Genomic DNA, 11,242 nt, shown 5'->3' on the forward strand with positions numbered 1-11,242 from the left:
TTCATCTGGTCTCCACACTGATGTGTGCCCAGCTGTCAAGCATGGTAGCATGGTATATCACCTTGTCAATGCGCTGAGTCTTTGCTGGTCACAGCCCTGCTTCCTGGAAGGGTTGTACAGACTGAGGCAGCTCCCAAGCACGCTTTTAGGGAATACCCTCTCTGGGCCCACCTCAAACCTTCTGAATTGGAATTGCTAAAAGCAGCTCCTAGAAATAAGCATGTTTTCTAAGCCGACTGTGTCGTTCTGACACTTTGCCTAGTGAGCTCCTACCTCTCCTTCAGAGTGTAGCTTCAACGTTGCTTCCTCAGGGAAGCCTTCCCTGACCTCGAGGTAGAATTGTTTGCCATGCTGATTGTACCTTTATTTGCAGGGTTATTTGTGATTGTCTGTCTTTTCCACTCATCCAAAAGTCTAGAGAGCAGGGACGACATCATCCTTACTCACTGTGGCATGCCAGGGTGGGCGCAGCGCTGGGCACGCCATAGTTATTGAATAAACGTCTGCTGAATGGACACATAAGCGAATGGATAGATGGGGGGGTGAATAAATAAATGGCCAAAGAAATGAGCAGTCAAGTGTGGAGAATGCTCTTGGGCGTGAAAGTCCAATTTATGGATAGCTTTCCTGCTCTCTGCCAATGCCATACTCCTTATTGTGGGATGTATGTTGCTGTGATGATTAGGGGAAGGAGATAAGCATTAGGAGTGGAGGTTGCAAGGTGGAGAAAGGTACAAACTATGTAAACTTGTGTCAAGGTGACACCTCTGACTAGGCATCGCTTGTCACTTTATGGCTCAATAGGGGCCACAGATGTCTGCTGGAGACCGATACTGCCCAGGCTGAGAGCCTGGCTCAACTCATCGTCTGTCTTACATTAACCTGGATCTCAAAGGAGAACAGTTAGTGTGGAGTTTTTGTGGTGGAAATTTTATAATGTGGCAATAGTCAGTTAGGTCATCAGTTTTCATTAGGTAGTACTTAACTAAATTCTGTCATGGGCAATGTTCACATAGCACCAAGGCAGTCAGATACTGAAAATATCAGTCAGTCTGGTTGTTTTGCATGGTACAAGGCCTCCAACTCAATTGTTGCACAGAACTGGGTACTACTTTTCAATCGGCTCTCTTTAGTGTGATTCACACAGGGCCAGTAGAAGTCTGGGTCAGGGGTGCCTGGGTGGCTCGGTTGCGCAGCTGCCTTTGGCTCAGGTCATGATCCCGGGGTCCTGGGATCGAGCCTCATGTCTGGCTCCCCGCTCGGTGGAGAGCCTCCTTCTTCCTCTCCCTCTGCCTGCCACTCTGCCTACTTATGCTCGCTATCTCTCTGTCAATAAATAAATAAATAAATAAATAAAAAGAAGTCTGGGTCAAACCTGTGGGCAGGAGTCCAGGGTTCAATGATCATGACCCATCTCAGAGGCCAGCCCACATTCAGAGTCAACCAATACTCCACACCACAGGTGCTAAACACCTGCATTATACAGTTAATCCTCACCGTAGTTAACAGAGTAGGCGTCACCGTCACTACCTATAGCTGAGATTGGGTGATTGCTCCGGATAATAGCAGCAGCAGAGAGTAGTAGAAAAGTAGTAGAAATTTGTTGAGTGTTCATATTGTTCCACTTGATTCTCAAAATTCAACGAATACTGACCAAATGACACCATAGAGCGTGGATTATGCTAGGTGCAAGGGATTTAAAGATAAATAAAATGTCATCACCTCCTGACCTTAGAGTCTAGGACAGTGATTCTCAACTGGGGTGATTTTGCCTCCCGAGAGACATTTGTCTGACAACAGTTTTGGTTGTCACTACTAGGGGTGAGGGTTCTAGTAGCATCTACAGGGTAGAGGCTAGCAATGATGTTAAATATCCCACAATAGGGGCACCTGGGTGCCTCAGTTGGTTAAGCGTCCGACTCAGTTTGGGCTCAGGTCATGGTCTCAGGGTCGTGAGATCAAGTGCCATGCCAAGCTCCGCACTGGGTGTGGAACCTGCTTAAGATTCTCTCTTTCCCTCTGTCCCTGCCCCCCAACTCTGCTCTATCTATCTCTCTCAAAAAAAAAATCCCACAATACACAGGACAACCCCCACAGCAAAGAATTATGTGGCCCACAAAGTCAGTAGTAGAGAGATTGAGAACCCCTGGTTGGGAAAGTGGAACGCACAGGCAGAGTTATTAGTGCAATATGGTGTTAGGTATGTGATAGTATCAGGACTGCACAGGATGCAGGGGGATTCAATAATCAGGATGATCACATCTACTCTATGGAAGGGGATGGCAGGGGCTCAAGGAAGACTTTTGGAAAAGGTGGGTCTTGAAAGATAGCAGGCGTTGCTCTGGCAGGTGGGGTGCGTGGGAAGGCAGCAGTATAAGCCAAGGCCAGGGGCAAGGAATGCCGTGGCCTCTTGGGATCTGGGAGATTGTCCAGCCTTTAGTGTTAGGTTCCATTCAGTTACAAAATGTACTTTTTGAGGTGTCCACACAACAAGATAATTACACATCAGTTTTGCCCTTGAAGAGCTCATATTGTATAAGACCAGTCATATATCTAAGTTGAAATAATTTTTTTTTTTGCAAAGTTTCTGTTTTGGCATGTTAAATGAGAAAACTCTGTAATTTAAAGAAATCCCCATGATCGATTGTGAAATGGGTTCTAGCCACTCACTATTGTTTGATCTACTTTGAAGGGTTAAGGTCAAGACAATGAAGCTGACTTTCCCACTTGAGAGTCTGAGTTTTCATCTGTGAAGTGCAGAAATGTGAAGTAAGTGCACAGGAAGCTTCCTTTGCCAAAGAGGACATAATGCAATCAAGAACCTATGAAATATTTTTGGAATTTGCTAGAACTTCTTGCGTTTTTAGCTAGAGTTGTTGCTTTGCTAACACTTTCTTACTTCAGTTCTATCCCATGGAATCTGTCAGCCGAAGCAAGCCAGCCCTCCCTGCTGGAGGTTCATTTATGAACAAAGACTAGAAAGGCGGTTTATGGAAATGCTGCCTTGTATAGTCAGACCTTAAATGTACTCTACTCCCATGTACTAAAGAAATGGTATTGAGATGTCAGGATAAAAGGAGGTCAGTATCTGAGAATGTAAGAAAAAATGTAATTAATGAGTCCCTGAGCAGGAGGTGGGTTACATAAAACTCTGGTTGATGTGGCCAACAGACTTTTCTGGAACTCTGGAATTCAAACCCTCTTCTTATGGCATAGGATAATGTTACAGGAACATAATGTGCTGGGTAATTGATCAAACCATTAAAAATAACAGCATAAAAGTTTAGAGCTTTGACAGGCTTGATTCTTTTCAGAAGGAAGCCCAGCTCGCAGAAGTGCTGATGTGCATCTTTGCAAAGTCCTATAAAATTGTGGCGAGAAAAGGGAAATTTATACTGGCACTCCTCCACTCGTCAGCTGAATTTCCATCACCCTGTTCACTAGCTGGCCTCGCTGGCTGCTGGCTGACTGTGACACGGGGAAGGAAAGCCCAGAGCTCATGTTCAAACCATAAGCTACGTCAGAATAAACCTAACCAAAGAGGTAAAGGATCTGTACTCTAGGAACTACAGAACACTCATGAAAGAAATTGAAGAAGACACAAAAAGATGGAAAAACATTCCATGCTCATGGATTGAAGAATAAACATTGTTAAAATGTCTGTGCTACCTCAATGCCATCTTGATCAAAATTCCAATGACTTTTTTCAAAGTGCTAGAACAAACAATCCTAAAATTTGTATGGAATCAGAAAAGACTCCCAATCGCCAAGGAAATGTTGAAAAAGAAAAACAAAGCTGGGGGCATCACATTGCCCGATTTCAAGCTATATTACAAAACAGTGATCACCAAGACAGCATGGTACTGGCACAAAAACAGACATAGAGACCAATGGAACAGAATAGAGAGCCCAGATATGGACCTTCAACTCTATGGTCAAATAATCTTTGACAAAGCAGGAAAAATATGCAATGGAAAAAAGACAGTCTCTTCAATAAATGGTGCTGGGAAAATTGGACAGCCACATGCAGAAGAATGAAACTCGACCATTCTCTAACACCACTCACAAAGATAAACTCAAAGTGGATGAAAGACCTCAATGTGAGACAGGAATCCATCAAAATCCCAGAGGAGAACATAGGCAGTAACCTCTTTGACATCGCCCTCAGCAACTTCTTTCAAGATACATCTCCAAAGGCTAGTGAAACTAAAGCAAAAATGAACTTTGGGGACTTCATCAAGATAAAAAGCTTCTGCACAGCAAAGGAAACAGTCAATAAAACAAAGAGGCAACCCACAGAATGGGAGAAGGTATTTGCAAATGACACTACAGATAAAGGGCTGGTATCCAAGATCTATAAAGAACTTCTCAAACTCAACACCGAAAAAACAAATAATCAAGTCAAAAAATGGGCAGAAGACATGAAAAGGCACTTCTCTGAAGAAGACATACAAATGGCTAACAGACACATGAAAAAATGTTCATCATCATTAGCCATCAGGGAAATTCAAATCAAAAGCACATTGAGATACCACCTTACACCAGTTAGAATGGCAAAAATGGACAGGGAAAGAAACAAATGTTGGAGAGGTTGTGGAGAAAGGGGATCCCTCTTACACTGTTGGTGGGAATGTAAGTTGGTACAGCCACTTTGGAAAACAGTGTGGAGGTGCCTCAAAAAATTAAAAATAGAGCTACCCTCTGACCCAGCAATTGCACTCCTGGGTATTTACCCCAAAGACACAGATGTAGTGAAAAGAAGGGCCATATGCACCCCAATGTTCATAGCAGCAATGTCCGCAATAGCCAAACTGTGGAAAGAGCTAAGATGCCCTTCAACAGATGAATGGATAAAGAAGATGTGGTCCATATATACGATGGAATATTATTCAGCCATCAGAAAGGATGAATACCCAACTTTTACATCCACATGGATGGGACTGGAGGAGATTATGCTAAGTGAAATAAGTCAAGCAGAGAAAGTCAATTATCATATGGTTTCACTTATTTGTGGACCATAAGGAATAGCATGGAAGACATTAGGAGAAGGAAGGGAAAAATGAAGGGGGGGAAATCGGAGGGAGAGATGAACCATGAGAGACTATGGACTCTGAGAAACAATCTGAGGGTTTTAGAGGGGAGGGGGGTGGGGGGATGAGTTAGCCCCATGATGGGTATTAAGGAGGGCATATACTGCATGGAGCACTGGGTGTTATACAAAAACAATGAATCGTGCATCACTACATCAAAAACTAATGATGTATTGTATGGTGACTAACATAACATAATAAAATAAAATTAAATTACAAGAACAAAAACAAAGGTGGGAGGCTGCACCTCAGCCAACGGCCGGGAAATTAACCAGAGGAGGACACTGGGGGGCCAGGAAGGGCGAAGACGCATGTGCAATACTGGGAACGGGAAGGGTGGGGACGGTTTCTAAAGGAGAGACGGCCCTTAATCACTGAATGAACTTTCCAGCAGCAGAGATTACAGATGGTTCTATGAGCAGAAGCAATCTCCTGCCTGGTCAGAGAGCAAGGAAGGAAACAGATATACCTGGTGGCTCTCGTGTGGGCAAGCACTGCACCTCTGTGCCTGCAGGGAGCCTGAAGATATTCATAAAGCAGCACTCCTGGGGTCCTGTCGGAGCAGACAAAACACAGTACCCTGTATTAGTGTCGGGGTGCCCCTGCCTCAGAGGGCTTTGCCAGCAGCACAGGGCTCATGGGGCCAAGGCAGCAAGAAAGGGAAGACATGATGACCTGTTTCAGGACAGAAATAACAAAAGCAGGCTTGCATTTTCCTGCCAGCTCTGAGTTGCTTCCTCCCTGATGCTCCCCAGAGAAATAGGACAGAGCAGGTGACGGTCCCAGCGGGGCCTCAGGTGTGGGTTTGCCGCGCCAAACAGAGCATCCTAGGCTTTTGTGACCTGTGGCAAGAGAGTCCTATTCCATTCCTAATCTAGTGACGGTGGCTTTTTACTCCCCCCTCCTGGCCCTATAGTGCCCTCCAGAGGCCGCTATGGGAGTGGGCAGCTGCGAGACCGCTGACTGCTCTTTAGGGACAATGCAGTTGTGTTCAGCTTCCTGGCCTTTCCTGATGTGGCCTTTGCAGGCACGTCTCTGGTGGGCTCAGCAGCTCTCCCACGGCAGCTCAGGGAATCCCCGCCATGGGGTGCGTGGCTCCTGTGCAACCCCGTGGCATGTGAGCATGGGCACCCCCCTCCTCCTGCTCTGGCCGTGCTCGGGCGCTGGGGTCCAAGTGCCATCCTGTCACGCCCACGACACCATGTCTCCCGCAGAACTCAGGTGGCTCAGGAGGCTCCTCTTTCCACGGGAGGTGGTGCTGCACTAGGCATCCCCTCTGCTTGCTTCCTCCCTCCTCTCTGTCTAGCTTCCTTTCATTCTGCTCTCAGGCCCCTCCATTCTAGATTCTCTTTGTTCCTACCCTCCGTCATCTACAACTTCTTCCTCACTCCTTGCAAATAATGCCCAGAGAGAGAAAAAAACATATTTATATATCTTTCTCCCCAACAGACATTCTTCATTGTGCTCCCAAGGAGATCATGTCTACTTAACGCCCACTGAGAGTCCCTACTGCCTGAGAACTCACCCCGAGACCAGGTCAGGGTGCTCTCCAGGCGAAAGGGCCCAACGCCATCGTGGTGGCCTCTTCGGTCTCAGAGGAAGTGGTACAGATGGCCCGGCCACGTGTGTAGCTTCAACATCAAACATACATAGGTCGCCCTGGCTCCTGTCCCGGGCTCTGTAGGAAGGTTCCTTACCTGTCCCCTGTGTCTACAACAGTTTAATGAAAACCAGCTATTTTATTAAGACCCATAAAACAGACCAACAAAAAAAGTGTGCTGGGACTCTTTCATAATTATATATGTTCAGATCTTTGAAAAATGGTGCTTTATGTGAAATATGTTTTCTTACTCAAATACAAGTTATTGAAATTTAAAAAGTGAAACAAATGTCTTAGCTTTTAAAAAAGCATTTAGGGACACCTGGGAGGCTCAGTCAGTTAAGCTTCTGCCTTCAGCTCTGGTCATGATCCCAGGGTCCTGGGATTGAGTCCCGCATCAGGCTCTCTGCTCAGCAGGGAGTCTGCTTCTCCCTCTGCCTGCCGCTCCCCCTGCTTGTGCTCTCTCTCTCTCTCTGGCCAATAAATAAATAAAATTTTTAAAAAAATTTAAAAAATAAAAAAGCATTTAAATAAATGGCAAAGCTTATTTCATAAGAGCAATTCACACATACAACTATGGATGGTACCACCTGTAAAAGAGCCTAGCATTGTCTAGACAAACACAAACTTGGAACAGCTCAGATTTGGAACAAATGGATTCCTCCTAGAAACATAATCTCCATTCATACTTTGTCTGGAAACCAAACTGCTGAAAGAACTAGGATTCCCTTGTTATCTTTGATTCAAGAGAACGTTTTTAGGACTCTCAGGTCAAGCTCAACCAAGATAATCTGGTTATCAAAGATGAAAGCATGCATCTCTGAAATCATTTTCTTTTGAGAGCTAACCTAAGTAAGAGGACCACTGATTAAAGAAACAAGAGCTAATTGAACCCCAGTGGCTTCCCTTCCTCCTAGAATTAACCTTGTAGTATCATTGATATTGTACCAAATGGACTGGTGATCCCCAAACTCTGGGCAAAGGGCAAGGGGTTCATAAAGCCAGGTAGACAATAAAGGCATAATATTTTTCAAATGCATGTAGATGCTGTTAGAATTAGCAAACTATAAATTAGTTTAAAACTATTGCTTTTAAATAAATAAACAAATAAATAAATGAATAAAAGTATTGCTTTTTAACATTGCCCCATTTCTGACTCAGTGGATACTAACAATACATCTGGGCACAGCCGGCAGTGATTCCCTGAAAGTATGTTGCAAAGTTGGGAATCACATGAGTCAAGCTTTTATTTTAGGTCTTCAAGTTACCCACTTTAGGTGTTTATTACTAATTTTAGAAATTTCATTGTCTTTCCTCTGGCGTCATTCCTACTATGAGGGAACTTCAGGTCATCTCTGGAATATTCCAAGAAATGAATCCTGAGCTGGTAGCAATGAGGACTACAAAATGGTATCACTTAGGGAGAAGGATCCGTCATGAGCAGTCTCAGGGTATAATGATATGCACTCAGCTTCTTGATTCCACTAAATGAGCTAAATTATTAGGCACGACTCTGGCCCAACGTTCAGGGTGACTTGCTGGGGCGTTGCTTCTGCTGAGAGCCTTTGGGGGTGCTGTTACGGTTGGTCTTGATAGGGTGGTCACTTGTGGATGGAACCACTTCTATAGACACAGTCAAAGCAGGATGGAGGAGACAAAGTGTGAGCTGAGCTGTGGCAAAGTGTGTCTGGCTTTGTTTCAGAACTGCCCAGCAGAGAGCAGCTCAGGGAACCAGCCACCCTCGCAGAGGGATGGAGACGCTGCTTTGCCAGGGGATCTTAAGGGATATGAAGACCAAGACATTTATCTAGGAGTCTAATGCAATCGAAAATATACCCTAAACAGCATCTTTTTTTAAATTCCTTGTGATCGTTTTAATGTTCTAGTCACCCATGCTTTCTTTTTAGAGTCAAAGATAAAGCATCCTTCCAAAACTCTGTTCCATACACATCTAGATCTGCAGATGTCCAGTCCTAGACGCATTTTGTGGGGCAGGGAAGGAAGGGTGTCTTGGATATTGATAAACAACTGGACAACAGGAAGTGTTCCCTCCATATGAAGACCTCCCTGAAGCCTCACCCACTGCTTGATCTTTTCTCTTCTGTCTGGATTTGAAAGGAATGATCCAGAATCAGGTGGTATGAGAATCATGCCCTACAGATGGCTGAGCTGGAGGATGGTTGGGACCTGGTGCCTCGTTAAATCAAACAAATGTTCTGAGCAGTTAAAACACCCTTAGAGACACCATGTTTTCACGTCTAACTTCTAACAACAAAGGAAATTGGAGTGAGTTTGACTGGCGGTCCGGATCTCACTGCCAGCAACATGCTCAGGCCTTCTCCGACAGCTCAGTCATTGCTTTTCTGCTTTCTGTCACTTCTTCCAATGTAGATGCCCCTCGTTCCCAATTTCCTGGGCTCCTTCCCTGATCTTCCTAATGGCAGACCATTTACTCCCACTGCAAGTATCCCTCTGGCCTCTGTAAGGTCTGCTGAGTGTCTATAACCCGGTCCCTCCCTGGTTTGTCTCCGAGAGGGACCCTGCTCCTCCTGCAGCAGCAAGTACTGATCACTGGGGTCCTTACGACATCATGAAACATTTTGATTCCTTTTTAACAGAGCTAGGAGAGAATCTGCAGCAAATCTAGTTTTCCCTATTCCTGCAGAAAGGTTTAATTTTCCATTTTTTTCCACACGGAGACAATCCTTAAGTATAAGGAAAATTGCCAATAGAGTTATGTCCTCTCACTTGAGAATTATAAAATGGATTTTGTTCTGTTGTAAAGTATGACAGCAACTCTACATGGAGCAGATTTTCTCCTGATTATAAGGGGAAAACAGATACATCCTGGATTGATCCACATGCTTGCCAAACACCCTTGAGGTTTTCTTTATCATTTTGTCTGTTGGGGTTTGTAAAAAAAATTAATTTTCCATGATTTTATGTTTCACAGAAAAGGGGAATCACAGAGCGTATAAAGTCTAAGATGAAAATAGCCAATAACTAAGTGGTCAAATACAATTTATAAATACTTTGGACTTGCTTCAAAAATAATAGCACACTGTTCTTCAAAACTGTTTAGTGGAGGGCTCATCAAACTCCTCCCAGGTTCAACCTCTGCCCTCTGGGCTCAGCCTCTGCTTACCCCAGAGTGAAGGGCTCTTCCTGGGTTGGTGACTTCCGCCTCCAACAAGATGGGGAAACAGGGACAGACTTGCCCTCCCACCTCAAACAACGGAAGAACTGAAAAATATGCAAAACAATTGCTTTCAAGGCACTGAGCATTGGGCAATGAAAGATAGTGATCCTCGAGAAACAGGGAAAAATGAGGTGAGGCCCAGGATTGCCCGGTGTGCGGCCCTGAGGGAGTCTTCAGGATGCAGGGCAGGGAAGAGAACCTCGGTGGGGCCTGGAGGACTGCCTGAGTAAAGAGGTGAGAGCTAAAGTCCAGGGAGATCAAGGTCGCGGGAACGGACAGAATAGCAAGGCCACACTCCCTGCTCCCTACAAGAAACACAGTTTAAATATAAAGACACCAATAAATTGTAAGTAAAAGCCTAAAAGAAGGTATGCCAGGCTCACACTTACCAGAAGAAAACCAGGCTGGTTGTATTAATATCAAACAAAGTCCATTTTAGAAGAAAAAATATCAGAGATAAGAGGGTAATTTCATAACGGTAAAGGCTCAAATGACCAAGATGATATAAAATCCTAGATGTCTATGCTCTTAATAACTGAGCTTCAGAGTATGCGGGATTAGAGACAGAGCCTGGGACCCAGCGTAGACTGTCCTTCCCCACAGAAGAGCAGTGGGAAATAACAAAGAAAGAACATCCAATTTGGGGCTCCTGGGTGGCACAGGCCGTTGAGCCTTCGACTCTTGGTTTCGGCTCAGGTCATGATCACAGGGTCTTGAGATCGAGCCCCAAGTCGGGCTCCGCTTGAGAGTCTCTCCCTCTGCCCCTCCTGCTCATGCTCTTTCTCTAAAATAAATAAATAAATCTTAAAAAAAAAGAAAAAGAAAAAGAAAAAAGAAATAACATCCAATTTGACAGTGGAAACAGTTGAAGAAAGCCTTTCAGCTGAGATTTAAGGGTGTAATAAAACCAAACCTTCACCGGCCCTACTTTGCCAATTCTTCTTTCTTTTACCCCCAAAAAAGAGGTAAAGAGTCCACTCTCCCACCTCGGGCATTGATGCTCACCTGCCTTTTTTGGCTGCTCGCCCCTGTGATGGTGATTGGAAAGTCATAGTCAATAATACATAATACAAAAACCTAACCTAACATAATACAAAAACCAAGCAGGGTTATCCCTGCTTGGCATTGACTTTGATTCTCCTTAGAGGCTTTCCCATACGTGTGCTTCTGGCAAAGTGAGAGTCCCACTCGGGGCCTTTGCTCGCAGACATCTTGGGGCCTGGGGAAGCGCATGCCCGTGGGCACGGCTGGCTGGGCCACTCAGCAGCTCTGCTCTTGGGCAAGGTTTGCAGCCCCGGCCTTGCTCTTCTCACGCGGGGACAAGCCTCTCTGTGCCCGGCCTTGCTCTTCTCA

The sequence above is a fragment of the Mirounga leonina genome, unplaced genomic scaffold, assembly GCF_011800145.1.
Source record: "Mirounga leonina isolate KUSES-001 unplaced genomic scaffold, KU_Mleo_1.0 Mir_54, whole genome shotgun sequence".
In the NCBI taxonomy this organism is placed as follows: Eukaryota; Metazoa; Chordata; class Mammalia; order Carnivora; family Phocidae; genus Mirounga; species Mirounga leonina.